The following is a 25372-nucleotide window of genomic DNA, read 5'->3' on the forward strand; positions in this document are numbered from 1 at the left end:
AGGGGAAGGATACTGTAAAATCTCAATTCCCACCCCATTCCAGGGGAAAGTTACTGCAAAATCCATCTCCTCTGGATCAGCTGGGACTTGGGAGGCAGAGAATAGATGGGGGCAGGGCCAGTCAGAATTTTTACTACCGGTTCTCTGAACTACTCAAAAGTTCCGCTACCGGTTCTCCAGAACTGGTCAGAACCTGCTGAAACCCATCTCTGGCTGTGCTCTCACCATCCCCCTCATGATATCTGATCAACCCACAATGATTTCTACTCACTAACAGCCATGATAATTTTTGTACTATGTTCAACCTTCTCCTTAATGATGTTTAGCCAATAGGGCATAGGCTAAAACATGTAGCCATCTCTTCACCATTTAGCTGCCGTCTCAAATTTCCCAATTCCCTCTCCAACCACAGCTGTATCTTTTAAATTTAAATCCAGTCCTCCAATATCATAACAGCTGTCAACATTTGTTGCAGAGATATTGTATGCTTGAGCAAAATCCTTTTACAACCTTCTAATGATGTACTTATCTCTCATGAGTATACCAAAATTTTATTCTACTTTTCATTATTTAATAACATATCAGGGGTTAAACTCAAGGCCCATGGGCCGGATCCGGCCCAGGGGGTGCTTAAATCTGGCCTGCGGGGTTGGCCTGGAAATATCAAAGGACCAGCCCATGGTGCCTCTGCTGGCCAAAATGGGCCACAGGAGGGCTGCATTCTACCTCCGGTGCGGCCTGTTTTTGGCATCTACGGCCTCCAGCAGCACTCTGCTGGCCAAAAACGGGCCTCATAGAGGCCTTGTGGGGTCTCCATGGTCCATTTTTGGGTGGCAAAGTGTTTCTGGAGGTCAAGGAGGCCAAAAATGGGCCATGTGGGGTTCTTGCGGGGCCTCCGTGCACCCATTTATGGCCAGCAGAGTGCTTCTGGAGGAGCACCCCTGATCTATATCTACAGTCAGGTCCAGAAATATTGGGACATCGACACAATTTTAACATCTTTGGCTCTATACACCACCACAATGGAGTTGGAATGAAACAAATACAATGTGCGTTAACTGCAGACTGTCAGCTTTAATTTGAGGGTATGTACATTCAACTCAGGTGAACGGTGTAGGACTTACAGCAGTTTGCATATGTGCCTCCCACTTGTTAAGGGACCAAAAGTAATGGGACAGAATAATAATCATAAATAAAACTTTCCCTTCTTAATACTTGGTTGCAAATCCTTTGCAGTCAATCACAGCCTGAAGTCTGGAACGCATAGACATCACCAGACGCTGGGTTTCATCCCTGGTGATGCTCTGCCAGGCCTCTACTGCAACTGTCTTCAGTTCCTGCTTGTTCTTGGGGCATTTTCCCTTCAGTTTTGTCTTCAGCAAGTGAAATGCATGCTCAATGGGATTCAGGTCAGGTGATTGACTTGGCCATTGCATAACATTCCACTTCTGTCCGTTCAAAAACTCTTTGGTTGCTTTTGCAGTATGCTTTGGGTCATTGTCCATCTGCACTGTGAAGCACCGTCCAATGAGTTCTGCAGCATTTGGCTGAATGTGAGCAGATAATATTGCCCAAAACACTTCAGAATTCATCCTGCTGCTTTTGTAAGCAGTCACATCATCAATAAATACAAGAGAACCAGTTCCACTGGCAGCCATACATGCCCACGCCATGACACTACCACCACCATGCTTCACTGATGAGGTGGTATGCTTAGGATCATGAGCAATTCCTTTCCTTCTCCATACTCTTCTCTTCCCATCACTCTGGTACAAGTTGATCTTGGTCTCATCTGTCCATAGGATCTTGTTCCAGAACTGTGAAGGCTTTGTTAGATGTTGTTTGGCAAACTCTAATCTGGCCTTCCTGTTTTTGAAGCTCACCAATGGTTTACATCTTGTGGTGAACCCTCTGTATTCATTCTGGTGAAGTCTTCTCTTGATTGTTGACTTTGACACACATTCACCTACCTCCTGGAGAGTGTTCTTGATCTGGCCAACTGTTGTGAAGGGTGTTTTCTTCACCAGGGAAAGAATTTTTCGGTCATCCACCACATTTGTTTTCCATGGTCTCCCAGGTCTTTTGGTGTTGCTGAGCTCACCGGTGCATTCCTTCTTTTTGAGAATGTTTCAAATAGTTGTTTTGGCCATGCCTAATGTTCTTGCTATCTCTCTGATGGGTTTGTTTTGTTTCTTCAGCCTAATGATGGCTTGCTTCACTGATAGTGACAGCTCTTTGGATCTCATCTTGAGAGTTGACAGCAACAGATTCCAAATGCAAATAGCACACTTGAAATGAACTCTGGGCCTTTTATCTGCATATTGTAATTGGGGTAATGAGGGAATATCACACACCTGGCCATGGAACAGCTGAGAAGCCAATTGTCCCATTACTTTTGGTCCCTTAACAAGTGGGAGGCACATATACAAACTGCTGTAAGTCCTACACCGTTCACCTGAGTTGGATGTACATACCCTCAAATTAAAGCTGACAGTCTGCAGTTAACGCACATTGTGTTTGTTTCATTCCAACTCCATTGTGGTGGTGTATAGAGCCAAAGATGTTAGAATTGTGTCGATGTCCCAATATTTCTGGACCTGACTGTATATCTATCTCTATCTCTATATTTTTATATCTATATATCTATCTTAATAAAAATTCCAATCGTGTAAGGAACATGTAAACAGCTAAAATCCATTTCTGGGATACTATTGAATTGTTTATATAAATACTATAAACTGAAAATCACTGAAAATCTACTTCAGAACTGATAGTAATTAATGAGTGTTAGATGCTGGTAAAATTAATATGGGTCAAATTTGAAATCAAGAGATAATTGATTATGCTACCATTGTTTGCAATTTTAGGCTTTGCCTAAAACTGCAAACAATGACACTGCTTGAAATAAGAAGATCTATAATATTAATACCACCACTTGTCCATGATTTGCAAACAATTTTCAAACTGGAATTGTCCCTTTTGGGCACAGTATATCTATAAGTCTATAAGAAAAACAGGTGAAATTAATCCAAAAATTATGCTTCTATTAACCCTTTCCACGCTGTTTTTTTCAAGCTTAATATAAGAAATATAATGGAGCAATAGATAATACATAGCCCCAAACTCTGTCTTGAAGTCAAGGGAATCATACAGTAACTTTCTTATTATGTCCATAATTGAAACTGAAGTAAAAATGTATGCCTTCTAATAAAGCTGAAAGTCAGATAAGTTAAAACTCATCACTCTCATCACAATCAATTTAATCTATAGCCATAATTTAAATTGTAAAAAAATCATATTTTCCATTAAAATCTTAATATCCTATCAATCTACTTGGAATAACTTAAAAATATTAGCATAGGAATCTCTCTGTATAAGTATCAGCTCTAAAGTAATTCTGATTTTACTCCCAAACTCAGTGGGATTTTAAATTATATTCTGTTAAGTCTATTTCATTTTATTTGTTCTATACTTATACTGTGGCTCAGTGGCTAAGACGCTGAGCTTGCCAGTCGAAAGTTGGCAGTTCAGCTGTTCGAATCCTAGTGCCGCATAACGGGGTGAGTTCCCATTACTTGTCCCAGCTTCTGCCAACCTAGCAGTTCAAAAGCACATAAAAAATGCAAGTAAAAAAATAGGGACCACCTTTGGTGGGAAGGTAACAGCGTTCCGTGCACCTTTGGCGTTTAGTCATGTCGGCCACGGAGACGTCTTCAGATTGCACTGACTCTTTGGCTTTGAAACGGAGATGAGCACCACCCCTAGAGTCGGGAATGACTAGCACATATGTGCGAGGGGAACCTTTACCTTTTATACTGTAGGTTTTGTAAACCGCTCCAGAGAAACCAACCCTGAGCAATTTTTATCATCACATATGAAGGAAGTTTGCTTGCTATAACTAATTCCAGGTATTTAAAAGTATTCAGACAACAAAACTTACCTGAGACTCATTTTAATGAACTGGACAACTTGAACTCATTCTTGTAGGAAGCTTGAGAGGTATTTGACAGAGTCAAATGAACCATATCATATGCAAACAAATTTAAAAGATATTTCTTGTCCAAGTTTATGTCACAATTCTCATTATTGTATCGAAGTGCTATTGCCAATGCTTCTATAGTTAGCTTGAATAATGAAGGTGATAGTAGATCTGTTAATATTCTTAAGTCATAATAGAATAAAGGAGAATATTTGTAACTCAGGGTTGATATGAAGAGTTCCTTGGTGCTCTCTGAGCATGCTTGTTTTCTTGCAGATGTTTCATTACCCAAACTAGGTAATATCATCACTGCAAGTAAGGAGTGCTGTTTGCTTTCCGTTTTTTTATTCTGGTAGCTTGTCTGTCAGTGTTGGTAGGGACGGTCGTAGAGATTCTTTGGGCCGCTTGCTGTTGGCTTCTTTGGCAGTTTCTTGATTGGGGTATTGTTTACTTGATTGTTGGTCTGATGCAGCGGTGAAATCTGGCTGGATCTATCTGGCTCGCACGAACTGATAGCGCTGGTGGTGGGAGGCTCTGCCCACCTGCCGGGACATTATTACGTCCCATTTTTGACCCTCTGCGCATGCACAGAAGAGGCACACACACTCACACTCCCGAGAGTGAGTGTGAGAACCGGTAGCGAAGGTAAGTGCATTTCACCGCTGGTCTGATGTTAACCTTGGAGTCAATCTATGCTGATCTGGGTGCTGATTGCTGGTGCAGAGGTGCTTGGGACTTTGTGTTCCTTTTTGAGCTGGGTGATAGTCTCTTTTGCATAGTCTACAGATGTTGTTAATGTCTATGTGGTTATTGATGGATGATTTGTCAGACTGCCAGGCTTCTAGAAATTCCCTGGCATTTTTTGGACTTGGCTTGATCTAGGATGGTCACGTTTTCCCAGATGAATCTCTGGTTAAATCTGTCTATATGTTGTGAAATCAAAGAATGTTCATCATGTTTTCGGACTTCTAGTTAATGTTTGTGGATGCGTTCTGACAGTCTTCTGCTTGTTTGTCCTCCATAGTGGTTGTTGCAGTCCTTACATTGTATGTTGTAGATGACTCTTGTTTTTCTTCTCGGGTTGTTGGGTCTTTTGGCCTGCTTAGGATGTTTTGAAGGGCTTTAGTTGGCTTGTGTGTCCTAAGCTGATTCCATGTGGTTGTAATAGTCTGTTGGTGGTGATCTGTCCCCGTACCCACACACACACCCACACAGCCAGTCGAGGGTTAAGGAAACACTTTGGAACGCACCCAGGTCTTATCTCCAACTTGGCAGCGATAGACACACCGTCTGCCAAGTGACTTTATTTTCAAAGTAAAACAGAAAGATAAATACTCAAGAGTCCAAATGTCCGACACTTTAAATCTTTCTCTCAGCAGCTCCGGACGAGGCTTTAGTGACTATTCAAGGTTTGCTTTGTTCATCACAAGGATCCTTTGACCACTACCCTCTATTATATAGTCTCTGGGGTGTGGTCCAGTGACTCAGTTCTAATCCCTAGCACGCCTCCTAAGCTGCTGCAAACGTTTATCACGCCTTCGGAGGCGTGCGTCCAGGAATGATGTTTCCTCATCACTCTGATTTGAATCAGCTGTCTCTTCTCCCTCGGCCGGCACTTGAGACAATGCCAGAGGGGAGGGGCCTGGAGAGGGAGGCCTGGCTGACTCCTCTTCCTCATGCTCGGAGCTTTCTTCCTCCGATGGGACAGGCTCAGAGGGCGGGGCCACAACAGGTGGTTTCTGAGATATTCTTGATGTTTGGCAGTGTAATTCTCTTTAGGGTTTGGGTTGGTTGTGCTACATTGGGTTGAGTGATCAGGAATTTTTTGATAAAGTTGCATGGATATCCATTTTGTTGGAATATGTTGTAGAGATGCTCCATTTTCTTTTTCTGCTGTTCTGGGTTTAAAGATAAATGTAAAGGTTCCCCTCACACATATGTGCTAGTCGCTCCTGACTCTAGGGGGCAGTGCTCATCTCCGTTTCAAAGCCAAAGAGCCAGTACTGTCTGAAGATGTCTCCATGGTCATGTGGCCAGCATGACTAAATGCCTAAGGCGCACGGAACGCTGTTACCTTCCCACCAAAGGTAGTCCCTATTTTTCTACTTGCATTTTTTATGTGCTTTTGAACTGCTAGGTTGGCAGAAGCTGGGACAAGTAACAGGAGCTCACCCCATTATGTGGCCCTAGGGATTCAAACAGCTGAACTGCTGACCTTTCAATTGACAAGCTCAGCGTATTAGCCATTGAGCCACTGCATCAGTGGTGTGTTTGGCCTCATCTAAATAAAGTCCTTGCACAGCTTCTCTTGTGGAAGTTGGGTTGTTGCTTTGATAGTGGAGCTCCTGGTTAGTATGGGTGGTTTTATTGTAAACTTGCACTTCTAGTTTGCCATTGTGGTCTCTGCTGATCAGGATGTCCAGGAAGGGTAGCGAGTTCTTGTTTTCTTCTTTTCTAGTAAACTAGATTCCTTTTGAAATGTTATTGATGGTTTCTTTTTTATTATGGTGAAGGTGTCGTCCTCATATCTGATCCATATTTTCAGTTGTATTTGGGGAAATGCTATGGCTTCTAGATGTTGCGTGACGACCTCTGCTAGAAGTCCCGAAAGTGGTGATCCCATAAGTGTCCCTATGGGATCACCACTTTCATAATAGAAACTTTTACTCACACCTTTTATCTGAGTTTTAATTATTCCTAAGTGTCTTTCAAAATCATATTTCAAAAGCCAGTACAAATTTAGATTTCCTTAGTACTTGTTTTAAAAATAGTAATTCCAGAGAATCAAACGCTTTAACTACTGTATTTTTCAGAGTATAAGACGCACCTTAGTTTTTGGGGAGGAAAATAAGAAAAAAGCTGATTGGCGGGTGGATCGGCCTCCAGGAATATCCCCAATCAGCTGTTCCCAGAGGTGAATTTTAGCAACAGTTTCCTTGGTTGTGAACTTTGTGCCTTGCTTTTTTTATTTTATTTTTTTGCTTTTTTTCCTGCCTCTGAAACTTCTGAAACTCCGTTTCAGAAAAAACTTTTTTTCCTGCCTCTGAAAGTCTCTGAAACAGAGCTTCAGAAAAAAAGCCTCTGAAGCTCTGTTTGGGGGCTTCTCTTCTGAAGCTTTTTTTCAGCCTCTGAAACCTCCATTTGAGAAGCTGGGTGGGGCTACATTCGGAGTATAAGACCCACCCAGATTTTCACCCTCTTTTTTGGGGGAAAAAGGTGTGTCTTATACTCCGAAAAATATGGTATTCCTAAGGAACGTATTTGAAATAGACAAAATGGTTAGTTTGCTGATTTGTATAATAAATAGTTTCCTAATAGGGTAAATGTATTTTATATTGGAATTAAAGTGTATGAATCACTGGACAGTTTCCATTATTGTTCCTCACCTACAGACAGAATCTTGCCAAATTAAAGTAAGCAATTTACACCATTAAGGGTATGCTCTGAGAACTCCTTGGGAGGAGCGGCCTTAACAATCTTACTGCCAAGCAAACTATCTAAACTTCACTATTTCTTGCTCCATTGGAATGCACTCCCTCTCAGCTGGGAATCTGGACTACCTTCCACAACTTTCAGGAAATCTATAAAAAAGTGCTCCCATTAAAAACATTTTTAAAAATAATGTATTCCTTAGTTGTTGTCTTAGGTACTGGGGAAATCTCTGTGCTTCAAATTAAAAGTGAATTTGTGATGTTGTTGAAGAGTTTGCCTCTCTGCAATCTAGCAATGGAATTTCCTTCCATAATGCAATCATACAATCCATTTAATAAGGTAAAAATCTACTTAAGCTGCAGGAACTCCAGAAGTACTTATTTTAGACTGACAGCTATTTATAAGCGACATCTTCCTACTTGAGTCCATTGTCATGAACACGTTTCCAGGAAAGCTCCAAGATGATCCTTTGAAAAATTACTCACTCTTCTTAAAAAGGAATAGAAATTAGGCAGGTGTCAGCATTTTACAGGAAACTGACAGGATTAATCTTCTTGTGAAGCTCTGTTGGTATTGTTTAATGACTAAAAGTGCATAGGATTACAATTAAGGATATTTCCAGAAAGGCAAGTAAAAGACAATAGAAAGTTTGGAAAGAAGAAAATGGGAAGTTTGTGAAATGTTGTAATTCCTTGAGATCTCTGGAGCCATTCTCCATATATCTACCTCGGTGGGGAAAAAGGCTACACTCAAAATTTTACTACTTAAATTAAGTGCTGATGCTATTGCTCTTTTTTTTAGAAAAAGTACATTAATTTATTTCACTTAACTATTCTTAACTAGTGTAAGATTCTATATATACATATTTAGCTCCTGCGATGTCTAATTAAACGCCCAAAGGTAACAGGACAACATAAGGACATCTGCTGAAATGCTTTGGGATGCTCCTGCTGCTAAGTTTAAAGTCTACAAAGTACAAACGCAATTTCATGTGTTCAGCTTCACATTTTTTACCACCGCTCAGCACAATCAATCCAGGTTTATGGCAGCTTCTATGAAGAAGCCTAGAACTCTGTTGAGTCCATAGAGGCTTTTTATTTATGACCTCGGGTTCCCAAGTAGGTCATTAGGCAAATTTGGAGAACAGCAATGAAGAGGCTTATGGGACTCTAAACTTAGTTTATGAAGAGATACTAAATGAGTTAGACATCTTTACCCTTGAGAAGATAAATTAGTGGCAGGATAAAATAGTACTTTGCAAGTATTTGGGAAGATGCCACACATCTCAAGATCTTATTTATGTCACTCCAGAACAAGAGAGATGGAACAGTGGACTTAAGTTTCAGGAAAGCAGGTTCCATTTTAATGTTAGAAAAACAATGTCCTGAAATTATGTAGCATTTCAATGATGAAACCAATTCCAGAGGCAAGAGAGATGCTTATCTTTTATAGGAATGGAAAGGAAAGGGTAGAGGATTAGGAAAGCTGATCTCTTACAATTCTAGATTTCACAACTTTTAATACATCAAAGTTGAAGGTCTTGAAGTTAGGTGGATTGTAAAGATCATCAATATAATTTTGTTTTCATCAATATTGTTTCATCAATACGGCCTCAATCTTTTTCGATTCTCAGAAGCATTAGAGCAGGAAAAAAACATGGATATACAATAAATATGGAGTAAATTGTTGAACTTCATCCATCTGCTCGCTATTCCAGTTTCAATGGTTTAGTTTAATTGCAATACTTCTACCTATGGTTAATCGATTTGATGTATTAAAAGTTGTGAAATCTAGAATTGTAAGAGATAATCTTGCCTAATCCTCTACCCTTTCCTTTCCATTCCTATAAAAGGAGCACTCTGCAGACCTCCCAAACCCTCTGCGCATCCTGTTTTTGCGAAAAAGTGGCCCATTTTTTTGCAAAAACAGGATGTGCAGAGGTCTTTGTAATTTCTTCCTTTTTATCCTTTCATATTGTATTAAAGTAACCTACCTTCCTTCCTTCCTTCCTTCCTTCCTTCCTTCCTTCCTCCCTCCCTCCCTCCCTCCCTCCCTCCCTCCCTCCCCCCTCTCTCCCTCCCTTCAAATGGCACCAGCATTATATACCGTACTTTTTGGAGTATAAGATATACTTCCCCCCCCTAAAAGAGGGTGGAAATGTTGGTACATCTTATACACTGAATACAATCATTTTTGGCCTCCCGAAACCCCACCCCACGTGTCCCATTTTCACCAAAAACAGGCCCATTTTTCGCAAAAACAGGGCACACAGAGGGCTTGGGAGGCCTGCAGAGTGCTCCTGGGGACTGGGGAGGGCAAAACACGACATGTGGGGGGTTTGAGAGGCCAAAAATGTGCCTATTTTTTGCCTCCCAAACCCCCCATGTGTCGTGTTTTGCCCTCCCCAGCCCCCAGGAGCACTCTGCAGGCCTCCAAACCCTCTGCACATCCCGTTTTTGAAAAAATGGGCCAATTTTTCACAAAAACAGGACGTGCAGAGGGTTTGGGAGGCCTGCAGAGTGCTCCTGGGGGCCGGGGAGGACAAAAACACGACACATGGAGGCCAAAAACTATTTTTTTTCTTGTTTTCCTCTTTGAAATCTTGGTGTGTCTTATACTCTGGTGCATCTTATAGTCCGAAAAATATGGTAGTAACAAAACAAGAAGGCCTTTGACTCCATGCCACATGATCCAATAATTAAGAGCCTACAAATAACAGGAGTTGATAGAAACATCAGAAGCTTTATGAAAAGATCAGTGACCCAATAGAAAACACAGATACTGGTCAATGGTGATAAACTGGGAGAGGTTAATATCAAGAGAGGAATCTTTCAGGGAGTCTCACTTTCATCACTACTGTTTCTCATTGCATCAATTCTTCTGACAATAACACTGAACAAATCAGACCACGGCTATCAACACCCCCAAAAATCTTCCAAGCTAACTCACATCATATACAGGGATGATCTAAAGCTGTATGAAAATACATCACATGAAATAGAATTGCTGCTCAACACTGTGCATATACTGCATACAGTTAAAATATTGCAGTGGAGTTTAGACATCTTAAATATGTCGTCCTTACCATAAACACAGGAAAAATAGGGGAAACTGAAGGAATCAAGATGCCCTAAGAAGATTATAATAAATGTGGGGAATCCCTGAAGCTGACAACATTGAGCAACATTGAAGTCATAAAGAAGGTTGGTAGCAAATATGTCACAACCTTTGAAGGAGCTGGGCAATTTAGAAATGTGAAATATAAACAAACAAACAAACCATAGTGAAGAAGAAAGAGCTCAAAATCCAAATTCAGTGGAGAAAATATTATCAATCCCATTCTAGTCATTAGATACACAGCTGGAGTAGTGAACAAGATGTCCTGATAGGAAGACCAGATAATAGACTTTGTACGACCTTGAGACAGCAGAATAGAAGACAAAGCACTGGGGGGGGGCGGGGGAGTCACAAAAACGAAATATCTGCAAACAGTAGTCAGTTGTATCAAAAGAAAATAAAGATAGTACCAATAATAATAGGCGACTTGGCATCCCAAAACATCTGGGCCATCTGCATCACCTCAGTCAATTGCAAAAGGCAGCTTTACTTGGAACAGCTTACATCCTGCAATAATACCTTTGATACTACCAACAATAACATTTGTCTATTCTAGGTCCTTGGAAGGACTCAATATGTGGATAAAAATGCCAATCCCAGTCTAAATATCTGGCTGACTATACGACCATCTATAAAAAAATATATTTTAAAAATAGGAAAAGTCAAAGTTAGGGGTTCACAGTCATTTATTTAAGACAGCTAAGGCTCTCCCAACAACAGCACATCAGTGGTTTTTTTTAAAATTTATTTATTTATTATTATTATTATTAAAATTTGATTTATATGCCGCCCTTCTCTGGAGACTCAGGGCAGCTTAGAGTGCGTTAAGCAATAGCCTTCATACTTTTGTATATTTTATACAAAGTCAGCTTATTGCCCCCACAAACTGGGTCCTCAATTTACCTACCTTAGAAAGGATGGAAGGCTGAGTCTGGCAAGATTCGAACTTACTTTAATTGCAGACAGCTGCTGTTAAATTACAGTGCTTTTAGTCTGCAGAGCTATCCATTTTTGTTTTGTTTTTTTCTCAATAAAGTTCCATCTTTCCTTAGTTTTGCTAAGGGAATAGTCTAAAATTTAAGAATGAAAAAAATAATGTTTCACTAATAATCGGATATAGATCTATTCATAAGATGCATATTAATGTCTCCATCTTATTTATCGGCAGAGAAACCAGGAGGTCATTTCCCTGAATTTATTCAAAGGGAGGGAAAAAAAAAACACAGCAGTTTCTTTAAATCAGGTATCATCATTAACCATGGCAATACCACAGTGTCCTCTTCATTTTCCTTGTTTTGCTTATTAACAGGATTTATGATCCACTTCAATCCCAAAGGATTCTGGACCATGTACAACAATAAGAAAAAAAGGGGGAAATCATAATAATATATATTGGTAAATCAGAATAATATCAAAACATTCCAAAATGGTCACAAAAAAAAGGAAAGTTCAGCCACCAATAAAACCTCAGAAATAGTACTCTTAGTGATCTGGGACCTAAAAAGAATTATTTGAAATAAAACAATTTCAACCTCTTTAAGGAATTGAAGCAGAGTGGAAACCAGCAGTGAAATCCAGCAGGTTCTGACAGGTTCTGGAGAACCGGTAGTGGAAATTTTGAGTAGTTTGGAGAACCAGCATATACCACCTCTGGCTGGCCCCAGAGTGGGGTGGGAATAGATATTTTGCAATATCCTTCCCCCAGGAGTGGGGAGGGAATGGGGATGTTGCAGTATTCTTTCCCTGCCACGCTTACCAAGCCACACCATGCCCACCAAACCACGCCCACAGAACCAGTATTTTACTACTTATTTGATTTCACAACTGGTGGAAACTCTGATATAACTTGGGATGGGATGAGACTAATCCATACACTGGGGACTGTCACAGAGAAGAGTGGTGGTTTTACCCAGGCCCTACAGACTTCATGAAGGGTGGAAACTTTCAACAAACCATTTCTTGCAAGATCCAATCTGGGTCGGTCACCAAGACCAGAGGTTTAGTCTTGCAAGCTTTCAGACTCGTGCTGAAGCTCATCCCCAGGGAACTTCTCTCTAATAGAATGTGTGCTTTGGGCTATTCTATGTGTAATATTTTAATACCACACATATTAAATAAAGGTAAAGGTTCCCCTCGCACATATGTGCTAGTCGTTCCCGACTCTAGGGGATGGTGCTCATCTCCATTTCTAAGCCGAAGAACCAGCACTATCTGAAGATGTCTCCATAGTCATATGGCCGGCATGACTCAATGCCAAAGGTGCACGGAGCGCTGTTACCTTCCCACCAAAGGTGGTCCCTATTTTTTTACTTGTATTTTTTACATGCTTTTGAACTGCTAGGTTGGCAGAAGCTGGGACAAGTAACGGGAGCTCTCCCCGTTACGCAGCACTAGGGATTCGAACCGCTTAACTGACGACCTTCTGATTGACAAGCTCAGCATCTTAGCCACCAAGCCACCGTGTCCCTCTCACATATTAAATACTACACATTTAATTAATATTAAATATTACACATAGAATAGCCCAAAGCACACATTCTGCTAGAGAGAAGGTCCCCGAGGATGGGCTCCAGCAAAAGTCTGAAAGTTTGCAAGACTAAACCTCTGGTCTCAGTGACTGACCCAGATTGGATCCTGCAACATTATTCTGGGACATATATATTCTTCATTTGTGAGGCCATTTCTTGGTGATCAGTTCTTATAGGTACATTCAATTCTGGGAAGACTTTGGCTGGTGTCCCCTGGAGCTGCACCATTTAGGTTTTAAAGGTAATGACCAAAACTTTGTATGATCAGATGCCAACTGGCAACCAATATCCGTATTGACGGTCTCCCATCAATAATCCTGCTGTTGCATTTTGTACTTGCACCTGCAACTTCTAGGTGGCCTCCAAAGGCAACTCCTTGTACAGTAGTGGCCAAAATTGTGGAAACCTTTTGGGAAAAAGTGTATTTTTAAGGTTTGATGGCTAATAACACCACTTTTTGGGGGGAGTTTCAAGATAATCATATTCCACTGCTGGAATGGCCTGGAAATAGGCCAAACCTTAACCCAATTGAAAATCTATGGAGCCGACTAAAGAAACTTATTAGTCAGAAGCAACCCAGCAATAAAATCCAGTTAATAGAAGCAATCCTTCAATTTTGGTTTCACATGTAACAGCTGCAGAACTAAAAGACTTGGTTCACTTCATGGGAAGACATTGTAAGGCCGTAATTCATGCTAAAGGTTACCCAACTAAGTATTAACTGACCTGATAATTTTTGTATATCTCTTGTTTTTTCTATGGTGATAATTTTTATATATCTCATAATTTCTACGTGTTTCACTTTTCTTCTTTATACTGTAACTGCTATTCTAAAAGCAAATCCTTCATAAAAGTTATTGTGTTATATTCTTGATTAAATTATCTTTCCATTGATATATAATTTTATGGTACTACTCCAAAAAAAGTGGTGTTATTAGCTAGGTTTAGAAAATACCCTTTTCTCAAAAGGTTTCCACAATTTTGGCCACTACTGTAGAGTGAATTGCAGAAATCCAATTGAGTGGTGATGAATGCACAAATTATGTTGATGACATTGAAAAGAACAGCCACCTTAGGGGAAAGAAAAATCTTATGATGGCTGCCATTTTACATTGTTTCACATTCTGCAGTTTTAGTAGCATTCCATAGCTCTGCACAGAAAATAATAAATACAACTTCTTTTTTTAGGAAGGGGTAAATGTGCAAATTCTGAAAAAATTTCTGAGAAGTTTCCGCTTGGCTCCGAACGGGTCAAGTGGCAAAAAGTCTGTGAAATATTTTTTTTTTATTTTCCTTCTCTAGGAATTTGGGGCAATGCCCAATTTTTAAGATCTTTTTTGTTTTGTTTTGGTCATTAAGCAAATTACCTCAGTTGTTAAGCAAATCACAGTTTTTAAGTGAATCTGGCTTCCCCCATTGACCTTGCTTGTTGAATTCCCCCTGGCAAGCATGCAAATGGAAATCACACAACACCGCAGACATTGTAAATACATGCCAGCTGCCAATTTCCCTCATTTTGAACCTGGGATGCTGTGATGGTTATAAGTGTGAGAATTAGCCATCACTTTTTCAGCACCATCATAACTTGTAATGGTCGTTAAATGAATAGTTGTAAATTGAGGACTATCTGTACTTTCACTCAGGCAAAATGAATTAATCTGATACACTTACTTCACGTATATTTCACAATTTGCCAGTGCTATCACTGCTAGAATAGGGTGTCAAACTCGCAGCCCATGGGCTGGATGTGTCACGAGCTGGCCAAGCCCACGATATGTCACGTGATGACACCATAACGACGCAAATTTTATTAAAGAGATATAATTCACTATGGGGATGCATAGTGAATTAAGACTGGCAGTATTTGCAAATCCCACTTAACTATCTCGGGGTCAATATAATAATGTAAACTACAACATAACAATTTGTTGGTGATGACAACTTAGTATTCTCCTCTGACCCTCCAGCATTTCTGCATGGTGGCTACTGTAAAAAGCCAATGATGACATTCTCAGTGTAACTGGCTGTGCCTGGAATTGCAGCATGTAGGTAGATTCTTAAAGACTTCAGAAGTAGTAAAAAAAAATGCATTGATAAGAGTAATAGATTGACTTTTCTCCTTGGTTTTCTTAGCTAATCTAATTCATTGCCTTGATTTTCCTCTCTTGTCTATTCCTACTTACACAGTCCCCCTCCTCCCCAAAGCCAACTTGTGATCAGAATTGCTTTTCAGATCAAGATTCCAACCCATTTAACAAATAACCATGATGCTTTGTTTATGTGGGCTTCATGCCGTTCCATAAATGTTTATCTTCCCCCTTTTATAAGCAAATGCAGTTTATAAGTAAGAGCAGTTTATAAGTAAGACTGGATAACTGGAAAATATTTCAGCCCTTAAGATAAAATGCTACGTATGGGAGAGTATCTTGGTAAGAGTGAGCATATAGATTATACAGAGACTTTCAAACCGCCTTAGTAATATCTTTAATAGGTCTAGCAGAGATGTGCAAATTAACCCCGATCTACTCTCAGTTGAAGAACTGAAAGTTGAAGGTGGCACAATTTAATTTTGCCTTTCCAGATTGATTTGGAGGTGGTAAGATGTGATTTAGCTTGCTTGGAGTTTCAATTTGGAAACATCTTCAGCCACAGAAGATAATGAGAAAACAGAATACCTAAAAATGTTCTTTCTTTCTTTCTTTCTTTCTTTCTTTCTTTCTTTCTTTCTTTCTCTCTCTCTCTCTCTCTCTCTCCTTTCCTTCCTTCCTTTTCCTTTCTTCCTTTCTTCTTCTCTCTCTTTTCTTTTTCTCTTTTTTCTTTCTGTTTGTTTCTGTTTCTTTTTCTTTCTTTCTTTTTCTTTCTCTTTCTTTCTCCTTTTCTTTTTCTGTCTTTCTCTTTCTTTCTTTCTCTTTCTTCCTTCCTTCCTTCCTTTCTTTTCTTCCTTTCTTTCTTTCCTTCTTTCTTTCTTTCCTTTCTCTCTCTCTTTCTTTCTTTCTTTTATTTATTTATTTATTTATTTATTTATTTATTTATTGGTTCGATTTATATGCCGCCCTTCTCAGGAGACTCAGGGCGGCTTACAATGTGTTAAGCAATAGTCTTCATACTTTTGTATATAACTGCTTAGTAGGGCTTTCGCCCCCCCCCAAAGCGGTGTTCTTTTTTATACAAAGTCAGCTTATTGCCCCCACAATCCGGATCTTCATTTTACCTACCTCGAAAGGATGGAAGGCTGAGTCAACCTTGAGCCTGGTGAGATTTGAACTTGCAGTAATTGCAGGCAGCTGGTGCTACTTAATAACACTTTAGTCTGCTGCACCACCAAGGCTCTTTCTTTTTCTTTTTCTCCTTTGTTTCTCTTTCTCTTTCTTTCTTTCTTAATTTCTTTCCATCAACAAAGTGAAAATACTGAATCAGAGATGTAGGTCCTAGCCCTACAAAGTTTCGTCCATATACAATGGCTTTAAGAGTTTCATAGATTTCACTGAAGTAGTTACCCTTTTAAGACAGAAGTTGAAAAGGATGACACAGCAGGGTTAGAATTGCAACAGTGAAGTTACACTGAACTGGTGCAGGAACTATGCCATTACAGCTTAAAATAATTTTCACTTTTAAGTACCATTTTCTTTAACTGTTCTGTTAGCTTCTGTGGGTAGACTGGCTTGACATAGTTCAACAAAAAGTTTTACTTCTTCTAGGAAGGCCACCAAAAAATTACAAACGCCACATCTTAAACAGTACACTCTCTGGGTTTCCAAGAACTTACATTGCCTATCCCTCGGTCAAGTAGCATTCTTAGCTTCCAAGCTCAATAGGCCTACTTTAGTCTTGGAACACATATACACTATCCTTTTTTAGGAATATCAAAGGATGCCCAAGTTCCAGATGTATATTCTGAAGATGTTCTGAAGTCCATGTTAAAGATTAGAAAAGTTAACATTTTAAGAGAAATATGTCCTCCCAACCATATTGGAGATAGATTTTGGATGGGTTGATTAGCCCAGCTATGCTGCAGGAAAAGCTCTGAATGGACTGATTACCAGAAACAGACTGTAGCAGAAGTATTCTGAAAGCTGGCCACAAGAGAAGCAAAAAATTACACTCTCACAATTTTTCCATAGATAATTGCAGTTAAGAGCTCAGTTTGGCTCTTATGGCACAGTTTGGCACAGAGAGTGAGCCACTTATTGGAAAAAGAATGTGAAGAGAAAGATGGGATTGAAGGCTAATGTGTATGATGAATATGCTGGATATTACTATGGATGCAGAACTGGATAGGAGTAGAATAATGAGGAGAAGGCCTAGGGATGACATGATAGCAGTCTCACAATATTTGAGGGGCTGTCACAGAGATGAAGGAGTCCACCTATTTTCCAAAGAACTGAGGGACAGGACAAGAAGTAATGGACAGAATCCTACCAAAGAGATTCAACCTAGAATTAAGGAGAAATTACAATGATTCAGTGCAACTTCTTATCTCCAGAAGTTGTGAGTCCTCCATCACTGGAGGTTTTTAAGAAGAGATTTGTCCAGAATGGTAGATGGTCTGCTGTTTGACAAATACTCAATCCTAAGTAAAAGATAGGGAGGGAGTAGAATGAGCGGGGAGTGGGGTAAGTGAGCTCTTCTTATTCTGTCAATCTCCCCCAATGTGAGGACCTTTCTTTGCAGCTCTAAGCCAACTGGCAGAGCCAGATCTTTAAGCTCTTGAAGAAAGTCAGGATGGTTGTAACTGACTTCACCCTAAGGGTTGATATGTTCCAAATGGCAGGTGTAATGGCCTAGAAGGCTCTTCTCCAGAACCAACCACCAACATACTCTAATGAGGCCCATAGCATGCCTCTTGTGCCAGCATGGTTGGGGCAGGCCAATCTCATTGGGATGAGATGGTCCTGCTAGCAGACTGGACTTATGCCATGAAGGGCTCTAAAGGTGAACACTAACACTTGAATTGTACCCAGAAACAAACCATCAGCCAGTGCAGCTCACAGAACAGTAGTGTTACATGGGCCACCCTTGAAGCCCCAAAAACTATCTCATCACAATGCTGGAAACAGTAAAAACATCAATGGCCTAATACCGTGATGGCGAACCTCTAGACTCCTAGAGAGGCTATGGAGGCTGGGGACAGCAAAAAAGTCACTTCCTGTCCCACTGGGAGTTGGGAAATGGGCCCTTTCAGGCCTCCGGAGGGCCTCCGAGGGAGTGGGAAAGGCTGTTTTCGCCCTTCCCAGATGCATAGAGAGGATCTGGAGCCAGGTGAGAAAGAAAAATGGGCCTACCAGGCCATCATGTGCCAGGAGTGGGGGGAGGGGGGTTGCACATGCATGTGCAGGGCAGGGCACATAGAATCATGGGTGTGGGCACGCACACGCGTGAACCTCCCCCACCCCACCCCTCTCCTGGCATGCGATGGCAAAAAGGTTAGCCATCACTGGCCTAATATAATAAGAGAGATTAATATTTTACAAATAGAGAGATCAATATTTTTACTTACATATTTTGCAAGTGATAATCCCAGAGGGACAGATAAAAACTGAGACTTTCATTGGATACTATTCTTCTGCAAAGCCCTCTATGTGGACCCATCTGTGAAACCACTGATTCAAAATATAAGGATCATGTAATTCTAGTATCTGTGTAGATTGTCAATAGCATATTGAACACAATATAAACTACTGCATTGATGTTTAAAGCAGGGCCACATATCTGGCATGAAAAATTCTAGACAACTATTGACTGACAAAGGCCACTGTTGTCATCTAGTTGTTTGCAGTTCAGATAAAGGTAAAGGTAAAGGTGAAGGTTCCCCTCGCACATATGTGCTAGTCGTTCCTGACTTTAGAGGGTGGTGCTCATCTCCGTTTCAAAGCCAAAGCGCCTGCGCTGTCCGAAGACATCTCTGTGGTCATGTGGCCGGCATGACTAAATGCCAAAGGCACACGGAACGCTGTTACCTTCCCACCAAAGGTGGTCCCTATTTTTCTACTTGCATTTTTTACGTGCTTTCGAACTGCTAGGTTGGCAGAAGCTGGAACAAATAACGGGAGCTCACCCCATTATGTGGCACTAGGGATTTGAACTGCTGAACTCCCAGCCTTTTGATTGACAAGCTCAGCATCTTAGCCACTGAGCCACTGTGTCCCTCCACTGTTCACATATGGTGATCCTAGTTTAAAAATCTAAAAGTCTTAGACCTAACTATCTGAAGGAATGCCTCTCTTGTTATAAATCTTGTTCTTAATGTCTGCAGGAGGGCCCCTTTGAAGCTGCCCAAACTTCAGCCCCCTCCTTCAGGATTTCTACATTTTTCATAAGCTATTACATGTACTTTCGCATTTGGTCTCAGCTTGTAAGGGCTGAAGCTGGTGAGATAGCAACCAGGGCTGCTGAGATGATTGTGTAAATATGAAGCAGGTTTCTCTGTCTGTTAATTCCATCTATCCCATTACAGAAGTCTAACACCTGCAGTATCTCATCTCTCTTTGAGAAATAAAGTTAGTATCATCTGTCTTTGGATGACATTCAGTCCTGGACTAACCAGTGAGGCTGACAATCTATTCTCACAAAGGGAGTCAGCTCTTCCATTTGAAAAAAAAAAAAAGAAGACACACATGTTACTCTCCTTAGGCTTCAAGGAATATTTGTGGCAAATAAAAGTCAACTTTCTGGTTTGTAGGCATTCCTTTCTGAACCTGCTGTTTCTTAATGCACAATGGGGTTATCCTTCCTCTCTCCTGCCCCCACCCTTTTGCTGGTTTCCAGAATTCATGGAATGGTTGACCCAAACTTCCTTTAGGAGGGACATTGCTGGATAATAGAACAGAACAGAATAACAGAGTTGGAAGGGATCTTGGAAGTCTTCTAGTTCAACATTCTCAAGCAGGAGGCCATACTCCATTTCAGACAAGTAGCTGTCCAGTCTCTTCTTAAAAGGCTTCAATGATGAAGCACTCACAGCTTCTGAAGGCAAGCCGTTCCACTGATTAATTGTCCTAGCTGTCAGGAAATTTCTCCTTAGTTCTAAGGTTGCTTCTGTCTTTGACTAGTTTTCCATCCATTCTTCTTGCCTTGCCTTCTGGTGCTTTGGAAAATAGGTTAAACCTCCTCCCCCCACTTTGTGGCAGCCTCTCAAATATTGGAATAATATTGAATAATAATATTGGAATAATATAATAATGACAAAAAAGATGATTAGGGGACTGGAGGCTAAAACATATGAAGAACGGTTGCAGAAAGTGGGTATGTCTAGTTTAATGAAAAGAAGGACTAGGAGAGACATGATAGCAGTGTTCCAATATCTCAGGGGCTGTCACAAAGAAGAGGGAGTCAAGCTATTCTCCAAAGTACCTGAGGAGAGGACAAGAAGGAATGGGTGGAAACTAATCAAGGAGAGAAGCAACTTAGAACTAAGGAGAAATTTCCTGACAGTTAGAACAATTAATCAGTGGAACAACTTGCCTCCAGAAGTTGTGAATTCTCCAACATTGGAAGTTTTAAAGATGTTGGATAACCATTTGTCTGAAGTGATATAGGGTTTCCTGCCTAAGCAGGGGGTTGGACTAGAAGACCTCCAAGGTCCCTTCCAATTCTGTTATTCTATTCTATTGGATATGCTTAGCTCCTTTACAATTTGGGAGATTTGACATGTTAACTCTGGTCCATTACTGCATATTTAATGTGGAATGACAAGAAATCAAAAAGCAGAAAGAGCAACATTCTTGGTGTAGGACAGGCTCAGGACTAGACTAGGCATCAACTGGCATGCAAGTGGTGGAACTAGGATGCAATTGGTGAGAACAAGACAAAAATGAAGTGTTGCCTATTATAAATCTTTACTTAATTAAAAATAAATTGAATTAATCGAGTTACACAATTATTTCCATATACTTAATCTTCCCTCCTCTGTCTCATCATAAGTTATAATTTGACAGTAACTTTAGGCTGCAACCATATTTCTGGGGCTTTGAAATTGAGAGTAAGCAAATTACTATATAGAAAAAGTTATAGAAACACATCAAATAGAAAAATGCAGATACTTAGGCTAAGCTTCTAATTCAAAGTTTGTCCATATGGATTTTGTGGAAATGGATATCACAATGTAGCATCATGGCTGATTTTTATTTATTTATTTTTTAAAAAAGCTTCTTTCCCCCTTTTGTTTGAATTAGCCAGGATCACAGGATAACCCACCTGAATTCTTTGGGATCTGGTATATGTTGCCCAAGTGTTTTTCTCTATATTCAATTGCCAAACAGACAATGCAGAGATTATTATTGTTCCTGCTTTTGGAACTTCTCATTTCCCAATCCTTCAAAAACCGGGATAGAAATTATTAAAGTCTTCTGCATTGTCAAGAGGTCCTTCCGATAACCGTTCATATGACTATGCCCAGAAGAAGAAGAAAAAGTCATGCTAAATATCCCACTGTAGATATTTAAAGGTTGGTGTACATCAGTCAATGTATTAGGATTCACCCAGTGATGGGATTCAGCCAGTTTGTACCACTTCGGGGGAACCAGTTGTTAACTTTCTGAGCAGTTTGGCGAACCAGTTGTTGGAAGAAATCATTAGGACAGAGAACCAGTTGTTAAATTATTTGAATCCCACCACTGGATTCACCCCCATATGATTTTTCCCCATCAGGGTCTATTCAAAAGAATTTGTATTTTAATCCAATTCTTTTATGTTATCCAATCATTTTTAATTAGCACTTAACTGTTGATGCCTACATGAAACATGGTATTAACAAAGGCTACAGAATTCATTAAAACTGAGAGATCTACCTAGAGATCTATTCATTAACTTGACTACTATCCCGCAATTGAAATGAAAGACTGAAGGACTGCAATCATGCAATCATATGCATTTTATTTTATTTTTTCCCGATATAAATCAAACTTACATTGCTGACTCTACACAACAGTCCAGTCATCCTGGGAAGAACCGTGGCTTCATGTCTGTTGTTCGCAGAGTATTTTATAATCACATTCTACAGTTGCTGTTATCACTGCTTTTATTATGATAATTATCCTAATTGTTTTACAACTGCAGATCTGAAGCAGCAAGATTTCAATTTGTTTGAACAAACTATTATAATGTAATATTAACTAACCCATTCGCCAGCTTTCATGCATTTTACATTTTGGCTAATACATTTCAGAGTTTTGCATACTTCCTGCCTTTTAGCAGGGAAACTCATAATTCAGCCAATTATACAGTAGAATATTTGTCTACCATTATGGCCACCATCTTGATCTTCTTTTGAAATCACATTCTGTTTCTTTTCATCGCTATTAACATTCAGATAACTTATTCAGTAACATTGTTGGTCCTCTCTGAACTCAGCTTGTTTAGCATGAATTAACATTTGCCTAATTGTTTGTGTGTGTTCATTAAAATGCCTACCATAACTCTCCCAACATCAATTTCCCAATTACCGACATTAACTTTTGTTTATATTTATTTGAATATTTTAAAAGACCAAAATAAATGCAGCTTCTGGGAGGAAAAAAAAAAGTAAATGATAGGAAATCGAAAGGTCAGAATCGAAGAGTTATGCCACAATCATAAAAGAGAGTATCTTACTTATGAAGATCAAGGCAGTCGCAGTGGCGCACATAGAAAGCTGCCAATTGCAAAATCTGCTTTAAGCAAACAGTTTTCCCCCACCGTAAATTATTTAGTGTGAATCTGACTTAATAGTTATCGGGAACATTTTTAAGGGAATGAACTAAATGTTAATTTCCTCAAAGGGATTGAAATTTTCTTTCTTTTTTAATAAGGGGGATCATTAACATTTAAAGGAGCGAGAGAGGGGGGAGAATTAAAAGTTTAGAATTTGAGGGTAGCAACACTGCATGAAAGGAAAGGTGACATAGTTTGTGTCAAACATGCACTTCATTATAGGTAGCAATATTGTGGAATCTGATTTTTTTTCTTTAGAAACTGCTTTTTTTTTTCATTGCAAGTAATATACAGGGGAGATTCTAATCAGGATCTCACTGAGAGTATACGCTAACTTTGAGCCTACCATATAGGCTACAATGAATAGGTAACATGCCAGCCAGTGATAAGAAGACTCAAATTTAAATGAGTAAATAAATCACCATGAATACACAACTCAAAGCTCCAACCATTACTTTCAGCTCCACCTACTGTTCACTGTCCTGTTTTCCATCATATTGGCCCAATGGCCCAGCTGTCTTTAATCAGTGGAACTTGTCTCCAGAAGATTTGGGTGTTCCAACACTGGAGTTTTTAAGAAGAGATTGGACAAACATTTGGACAAAACATTTGGACAAAAATAACAGAATAACAGATATGGAGGTCTTCTACTCCAACCCCTTACTCAAGAAGGAGACTTCTTGAGTAAGGGGTTGGAGTAGAAGACCTCCATATCTGTTATTCTGTTATTAATTCTGTGTAACATAGTATCCTGTGTCTATGGAGATTCTCAGTCATCCAGGTCATGGTTGTCCCAAAGATGTTTTATCAAGAGGCAACTGGACTTTCTGGTTTTTCTTTCAACACATTTCAGTTCTCCTCCAAGGAGCTTCTTCAGTGTTGAAGGAACTTCTTGGATTGGATGAGAAGCGAAACATCTTCAAAGAAAAACCAGAAAGTTCAGTTGCCTCTTGAAAAAGCACCTTTGCGACACAGTATCCTGTGTTTGCAGTTCAAAGTTAAAAAAAAAAAAAGAATTATTCTGTAGAAGACGGTAATGATAAACTTAGACAAGATAATAAAGCTAAGAATATTTCTGTAACAACGCTTGGAACAATTAAACGAAAGGTTTTCAGAGTGATTAATGAACAGCTATGAAAGTTAGACTTTGAGAAACAGTGAACTGTAAGAAGGACCAATCTTTGTTCTTGGTCAAATAAAGACTAAACACTGTCTTGAAATGGTGACCAGCAAGCAGAAACACATACAGGTGCATATGGTGGTAGTCACTAGAGAAACAAATGGTAAACTTGAAGGAGACTTATTTATAAAATGTATAGGCTACTTCAATTATAGGAAATTTAAGAGCCCCGCAGCCAGTGTAGAACAATACAATAAAATACAGTTGTCTGATTTCAGGCAATACTAGACAATGTATGATCTTTTGGATCATCCTTTGAGATAAAAGTAGTGCAGTCTGATGTGGCCAGAATGAACATTAAATTTTAGGCTGACCATATTATTTTACTCCAATGTTGGACGGTCCTGTGATCATTTAAGAAGAGTGTGTATTATAAACAGTAAAATAAATGCAGAGGCAAACAAATAGGAGTAATAAGTCAATATTTACTTAAGTAAACATAAACAAGATGAACACAGGTGGGCAAAAAAGTGGGAGGGGGAGCAACTTCCAACTTCCTGCCAGTTTCCCCATTGACTCAGCTTATAAAACACTGGCAGGGAGCAGCAGAAATCATTACCATGTGACTGCAGGGATGCTGAAGCTGCCACAACTTTGCAAATGAAAGTGTCTGAAGATCTTTGAAATTTTAGTTCTACCGAAGTAATGGCTCCTTGATTTTTTTTTTATTTTTTTTTGGTGCATTTTTTAAGTTAGGGTATTTGAGGTGCTTTGATTCAAAAATTGTTGTGCTGTGATGCGCTCTGATCTGGGCTAATTGAAGGGTACCAACAAACAATAGACAGCAGTAGTATGTAGACAGAACAGTACAATAAAATCTAACTGCCTTAAAAGAACAGGGATGATGACAGACATCTCAGGATTCAATAGCTCTAAAAAAATGAGAATTCAGTTTTTTATGAAGAAGAAGAAGAAATCATCTTTGTAGGGCAAGCTACATTATTAGAGAAATGAAGAATTTCACAGAAATACCTGATTTGAGACCTTCTCTTTCGTTCTCACCATAGGTGGGAAGTTTTAGCCATCTTACTCCTTTCACTCAGATTGGGCAGAAGAATCTGTCTGAGATAAATGGACAGGTATTGTTAGATACCTGAAAAAGACAATATTTTTCTTACCAATAATAGTATGATATCAAAAATGAATAACCTGAAATACATTTTCATCACTCAAGATTGAAGTAGGAAAAAGTCCCGTCTCTCTATTCCCTCTCTCTCTCTCTCTGTCTCTCTCTCTGTCTCTCTCTCTCCCTCCCTCTCTCTGTCTGTCTCTCTGTCTCTGTCTCTCTGTGTGTGTGTGTGTCTGTCTGTCCGTCTCTCTCCCGCTCCCTCTCCCTCTCCCTTCCTTCCTTCCTTCCTGGAAACATTTTAAAAAATTGCAAGACAGATTTCAGTGAATTATAATTCTGTTAGCTCAGCCAGGAGTTTCATCTACAGTTGAAAAAAAGAA

At 39.7% G+C, this 25372-nt stretch overlaps 1 protein-coding gene across 5 annotated transcripts in view; it reads right to left on the reverse strand.

Annotated features, from left to right (window-relative positions):
- The window catches only part of NAALADL2 (N-acetylated alpha-linked acidic dipeptidase like 2), a 934597-nt gene that overhangs the window by 611610 nt on the left and 297615 nt on the right, over nt 1-25372 (reverse strand). For all 5 annotated transcript variants that reach the window (XM_087872505.1, XM_087872507.1, XM_087872506.1 and 2 more), the window contains one exon: nt 24896-24985. The gene's annotated coding sequence lies outside the window, so the exon portion shown is untranslated. The remainder of the gene's footprint in view (nt 1-24895; nt 24986-25372) is intronic.

Source organism: Pantherophis guttatus, chromosome 6 (assembly GCF_059756535.1).
Source record: "Pantherophis guttatus breed Tessera chromosome 6, ASM5975653v1, whole genome shotgun sequence".
NCBI classification, from domain to species: Eukaryota; Metazoa; Chordata; class Lepidosauria; order Squamata; family Colubridae; genus Pantherophis; species Pantherophis guttatus.